Source organism: Arachis stenosperma, chromosome 5, assembly GCF_014773155.1.
Source record: "Arachis stenosperma cultivar V10309 chromosome 5, arast.V10309.gnm1.PFL2, whole genome shotgun sequence".
NCBI classification, from domain to species: Eukaryota; Viridiplantae; Streptophyta; class Magnoliopsida; order Fabales; family Fabaceae; genus Arachis; species Arachis stenosperma.
In genome coordinates, this window is record NC_080381.1 from 139,695,618 (window position 1) to 139,702,120 (window position 6,503).

A 6,503-nucleotide genomic window follows, 5' to 3' on the forward strand; every position below is an offset into this window, starting at 1 on the left:
CATAGTTCCAATTAGATGAGCGGGACTAGTAGCTTTTTGCCTCCGAACAGTTTTGGCATCTCACTCTATCCTCTGAAATTCAGAATGATTGGCTTCTTCAGGAACTCAGAATCCAGATAGTGTTATTGATTCTCCTAGTTAAGTATGATAATTCTTGAACACAGCTACTTTATGAGTCTTGGCTGTGGCCCAAAGCACTCTGTCTTCCAGTATTACCACCGGATACATTCATGCCACAGACACATAATTGGGTGAACCTTTTTAGATTGTGACTCAGCTTTGCTAGAGTCCCCAATTAGAGGTGTCCAGGGTTCTTAAGCACACTCTTTTTGCCTTGGATCACAACTTTATTTCTTTCTTTTTTTTTCTTTTTCTTTTCTTCCCTTTTTTTTTTGTATTCACTGCTTTTTCTTGCTTCAAGAATCATTTTTATGATTTTTCAGATCCTCAATAACATGTCTCTTTTTCCATCATTCTTTCAAGAGCCAACAATTTTAACATTCATGAATAACAAATTCAAAAGACATATGCACTGTTCAAGCATTCATTCAGAAAGCAAAAAGTGTTGTCACCACATCAAACTAATTCAACTAGTTTCAGAGATAAATTTTGAAATCCTGTACTTCTTGTTCTTTTGTGATTAAAGCATTTTTCTTTTAAGAGAGGTGATGGATTCATAGGACATTCATAACTTTAAGGCATAAATTTTATTAATTATGAATTAAGAGCAAGACTCAAAATATAAGATGAAACTAAAAATAGAAAACAGAAAATGCAAAAATAAGCTCCTAAAGATAGAGGTTTTCACAGAGTTAGGACTCAACAACCTTGATTTTGAGAAGTGGATGCTCCCTCAGCTTGAGAGGAGAGCTTTTGGCGTTTCATCTCTTGGAGTTCACGCCCCTGCTTCTCTTGTTCCTTCAGCAATTTGCAGAGCATGCAGTTCTGATTCTGCTGTTCTTCCTTCAGTTGCTCCATAGTCTCTTGCAACTTGGTAATAGATGCTTCTAGGCTGGCCCAGTAGCCAATTTCAGGGAATTCAGGGAGGAACTCCTGCGCCCTCCTTTTGATAGAGTTTTCTTGTGCTTGTCCTTCCATTGACTTCTTAGTGATTGGATGTTCAATGGGTATGAATTCATCTACTCCCATCTTCACCCCAGCCTCTTTACAGAGCAAGGAGATCAAGCTTGGGTAAGCCAATTTGGCTTCAGTGGAATTTTTATTTGCAATTGTGTAGATCTCACAAGCAATCACATGATGAACCTCCACTTCTTTTCCAAGCATAATGCAATGAATCATCACTGCTCTCTTGATGGTAACCTCAGAACGGTTGCTAGTGGGCAATATGGAACGCCCAATGAAGTCTAGCCACCCTCTTGCAATTGGTTTGAGGTCTCCTCTCTTGAGTTGGTTTGGGACACCTTTAGAATTGGTTATCCACTTAGTTCCAGGGAGGCATATGTCCTCTAGAACTTGATCCAACCCTTTGTCTACTCTCACCATCCTCCTATTAAAGGAGTCAGGATCATCTTGCAGTTGAGGCAACTTGAAGATTTCTCTTATTTTGTCCAGATGGAAGTACATAACTTTCCCTCTGACCATGGTTCTATAGGTATGGTAAGCGGTTCCAGTCATTCTCTGCTTATCTGTCAGCCACAGATTTGAGTAGAATTCCTGAACCATGTTCCTTCCAACCTTTGTCTCAGGATTGGTTAGAACTTCCCAACCTCTGTTTCGAATTTGCTCTTGGATCCCCGGATATTCATCTTCTTTCAGATCAAAATTTACTTCCGGGATCACTGACCTCAGACCCATTATTTTGTGATAATGGTCTTCATGTTCTTTGGTTAAGAACTTCTCTTGATTCCAAAGATTCTTTGGATTAGTCTCTTTCTTTCCTCTTAAATTGGTTTGTTTTCCCTTAGGAGCCATGATCTTGATGAATCTTGGCTTAGTGATCACGGAAAAGCACACCAAACTTAGAGGTTTGCTTGTCCTCAAGCAAAAGAAAAGAGAGAAGAGAGGGGGATGAAGAGGAAATTCGAATGGTGTGATGGAATGAGGGAGCCAAACGTGTATTTATAAGGTGGGGAGGGGAGTTTTCGAAAAAGAAGAGAGAAATTTGAAAGGAGATTTGAGAAGATATGGAAAGAAATTGAGAAAAGGGTGAAATTTTTGAACAATGTTTGTAATTGATTTGAAATAAATTTGAAGAATGGTTTTGATTTTTGAAGATTTGAAAGTGAATGATGAATGATTGAAGTGTGATTTTGTAGAAAAGTATGGGTGAGAAAAGGAAAGTTTGAAAAAAATTGAATTGAAAACAAAATTGTGGTCCCCCCACCAAGCTGGCGTTAAACGCCCAGAATGGCACCCATTCTGGCGTTTAACGCCCATTTGCTACCCCTTTTGGGCGTTTAACGCCCAGCCAGGTGCCCTGGCTGGCGTTAAACGCCAGAAATCCTTTGTCACTGGGCGTTTTTCAGAACGCCCAGGATGCTGCACACCTGGCGTTAAACGCCCAGAATGGTGCCCATTCTGGCGTTTAACGCCCAAAATGGCACCATTCCTGGCGTTAAACGCCCAGAATGGTACCCATTCTGGCGTTTAACGCCCAAAATGCCCCTTACTGGCGTTTTTTCGCCAGTAAGCTCATTTTCTCTGTTTTTTGAGCTGAATCCTTCTGTAACTCTGTGAATTCTTTCATTTTTGATACTTGCCTTTGTAAGAACTAATCATATACCCTCCTAATGACTGGGTTGCCTCCCAGCAAGCGTTTCTTTACTGTCTTTAGCTGGACTTCTGCTAAGAATCACTCAAGTCTCAATCTTGAGCATTCCTGCTCAAAATTGCCTTCAAGATAATGCTTGATTCTCTGTCCATTAACAATGAACTTTCTATCTGAATCAATATCCTGAAGCTCAACATATCCATATGGTGACACTCCTGTAATCACATACGGACCCCTCCACCGGGATTTGAGTTTTCCTGGAAACAATTTGAGCCTGGAGTTGAAGAGCAGAACTTTTTGTCCTGGCTCAAAGACTCTGGTTGACAATCTCTTGTCATGCCACTTCTTTGCCTTTTCCTTATAAATTTTAGCATTTTCAAAGGCATTGAGTCTGAACTCCTCTAGCTCATTTAGCTGAAGCAATCTTTTTTCACCAGCTAACTGAGCATCCATGTTTAGGAATCTGGTTGCCCAGTAGGCTTTATGTTCCAGTTACACAGGCAAATGACAGGCCTTCCCATACACCAGTTGGTATGGAGAGGTGCCTATAGGAGTCTTGAACGCTGTTCTGTATGCCCATTGAGCATCATCCAAGCTCTTTGCCCAATCCTTTCTTCGGGCTATCACAGTCCGTTCTAGGATTCTTTTTAGCTCTCTGTTAGAGACTTCTGCTTGCCCATTGGTCTGTGGATGATACGGAGTTGCCACTTTATGGCTGATTCCATATCTAACCATAGCAGAGTATAGCTGTTTGTTGCAGAAATGAGAGCCCCCATCACTGATTAGTACTCTGGGAACACCAAATCTGCTGAAGATGTTTTTCTGGAGGAACTTTAGCACGGTCTTGGTATCATTAGTGGGTGTAGCAATTGCTTCTACCCACTTAGATACATAGTCTACTGCCACCAGAATGTAAGTGTTTGAGTATGATGGTGGGAATGGCCCCATGAAGTCAATTCCCCATACATCAAACAATTCTATCTCTAATATCCCTTGTTGAGGCATGGCATATCCGTGAGGCAGGTTACCAGCTCTTTGGCAACTGTCACAGTTACGTACAAACTCTCGGGAATCTTTATAGAGAGTAGGCCAGTAGAAGCCACACTGGAGGACTTTAGTGGCTGTTCGCTCACTTCCAAAATGTCCTCCATAATGTGATCCATGGCAGTGCCATAGGATCCTTTGTGCTTCTTCTCTGGGTACACATCTGCGGATCACTCCGTCAGCACATCTCTTAAAGAGATATGGTTCATCCCAGAGGTAGTACTTGGCATCTGAAATTAATTTCTTTCTTTGCACTCTGCTGTACTCCTTGGGTATGAACCTCACAGCTTTATAGTTTGCCATATCTGCAAACCATGGAGCTTCCTGAATGGCAAAGAGTTGTTCATCTGGGAAAGTCTCAGAGATCTCAGTAGAAGGGAGGGACGCCCCAGCTACTGGTTCTATTCGGGACAGATGATCAGCCACTTGGTTTTCTGTCCCTTTTCTGTCTCTTATTTCTATATCAAACTCTTGCAGAAGCAACACCCATCTGATAAGCCTGGGTTTTGAATCCTGCTTTGTGAGTAGGTATTTAAGAGCAGCATGGTCAGTGTACACAATCACCTTTGATCCCACTAGGTAGGATCTAAACTTGTCAATGGCGTAAACCACTGCAAGTAACTCTTTCTCTGTGGTTGTGTAGTTCTTTTGTGCGTCATTTAGAACACGGCTGGCATAATAAATGACGTGCAAAAGCTTGTTATGCCTCTGTCCCAACACTGCACCAATGGCATGATCACTGGCATCACACATTAATTCAAATGGCAATGTCCAATCTGGTGCAGAGATAACTGGTGCTGTGACCAGCTTAGCTTTTAGGGTCTCAAATGCCTGCAGACACTCATTATCAAAGATAAATGGAGTGTCAGCAGCTAGCAGATTACTTAGAGGTTTGGCAATTTTTGAAAAATCCTTTATAAACCTTCTATAAAATCCTGCATGCCCCAGAAAGCTTCTGATTGCCTTAACATTGGCAGGTGGTGGTAATTTTTCAATTACCTCTACCTTTGCCTTATCCACCTCTATTCCCCTGCTTGAAATTTTGTGCCCAAGGACAATTCCCTCAGTCACCATAAAGTGACATTTTTCCCAGTTTAAAACCAGGTTAGTCTCTTGGCATCTTTTCAGGACAAGTGATAGGTGGTTAAGACAGGAGCTGAATGAGTCTCCATATACTGAGAAGTCATCCATGAAGACTTCCAGAAATTTCTCTACCATATCTGAGAAGATAGATAGCATGCACCTCTGAAAGGTTGCAGGTGCATTACACAGACCAAAAGGCATCCTTCTGTAGGCAAACACGCCAGAAGGGCTAGTAAATGCTGTTTTCTCTTGGTCCTGGGGATCTACTGCTATTTGGTTGTAGCCTGAATAGCCATCCAAAAAGCAGTAGTAGTCATGACCAGCTAGTCTTTCTAGCATTTGGTCTATGAATGGTAAAGGAAAATGATCCTTTCTGGTGGCTGTATTGAGCCTTCTGTAGTCAATACACATACGCCACCCTGTGACTGTCCTTGTAGGAACCAGTTCATTTTTTTCATTATGAACCACTGTCATGCCTCCCTTTTTGGGAACAACTTGGACAGGGCTCACCCAGGGGCTATCAGAAATAGGATAAATAATCCCAGCCTCTAGTAATTTAGTGACCTCTTTCTGCACCACCTCCTTCATGGCTGGATTTAGCCGCCTCTGTGGTTGGACCACTGGTTTGGCATTATCCTCCAATAGGATCTTGTGCATGCATCTAGCTGGGCTAATGCCCTTAAGATCACTTATGGACCACCCAAGAGCTGTCTTGTGCGTCCTTAGCACTTGAATCAGTGCTTCCTCTTCCTGTGGGTCTAAAGCAGAGCTTATAATCACTGGAAAAGTGTCACCCTCTCCTAGAAATGCATATTTCAGAGATGGTGGTAGAGGTTTGAGTTCAGGTTTGGGAGGTTTATCCTCCTCCTGAGGAATTTTCGAAAATTCCTTTAATTCCTCTAGTTCTTCTTGATCCGGTTGAGCATCTTTGAAGATGTCCTCAAGCTCTGATTCTAGGCTTTCAGCCATATTGATCTCTTCTACCAGAGAGTCAATAATGTCAGCGCCCATGCAGTCATTTGGTGTGTCTGGATACTGCATAGCTTTTACAGCATTCAACTTGAACTCATCCTCATTGACTCTGAGGGTTACTTCCCCTCTTTGTACATCAATGAGAGTTCGTCCAGTTGCTAGGAAAGGTCTTCCTAGAATGAGAGTTGCACTCTTGTGCTCCTCCATTTCTAGCACCACAAAGTCAGTGGGAAAGGCAAAGGGCCCAACCTTGACAATCATGTCCTCTATTATGCCTGATGGGTGTTTAATGGAGCCATCAGCAAGTTGGAGGCATATCCTGGTTGGTTTGACTTCTCCAGCCAACCCAAGCTTTCTGATAGTGGATGCAGGTATTAGATTGATGCTTGCTCCAAGATCACATAGAGCTGTCTTGGTGCAAGCACCTTCTAATGTGCATGGTATCATAAAGCTTCCAGGATCTTGAAGCTTTTCTGGTAAGCTTTTCAGAATGACTGCACTGCATTCTTCAGTGAGAAATACTTTTTCAGTTTCTCTCCAATCCTTCTTATGACTTAGGATCTCTTTCATGAACTTAGCATAAGAAGGTATTTGCTCAAGTGCCTCTGCAAACGGAATCTTTATTTCAAGAGTCCTTAGATAGTCTGCAAAGCGGGCAAATTGCTTATCCTGT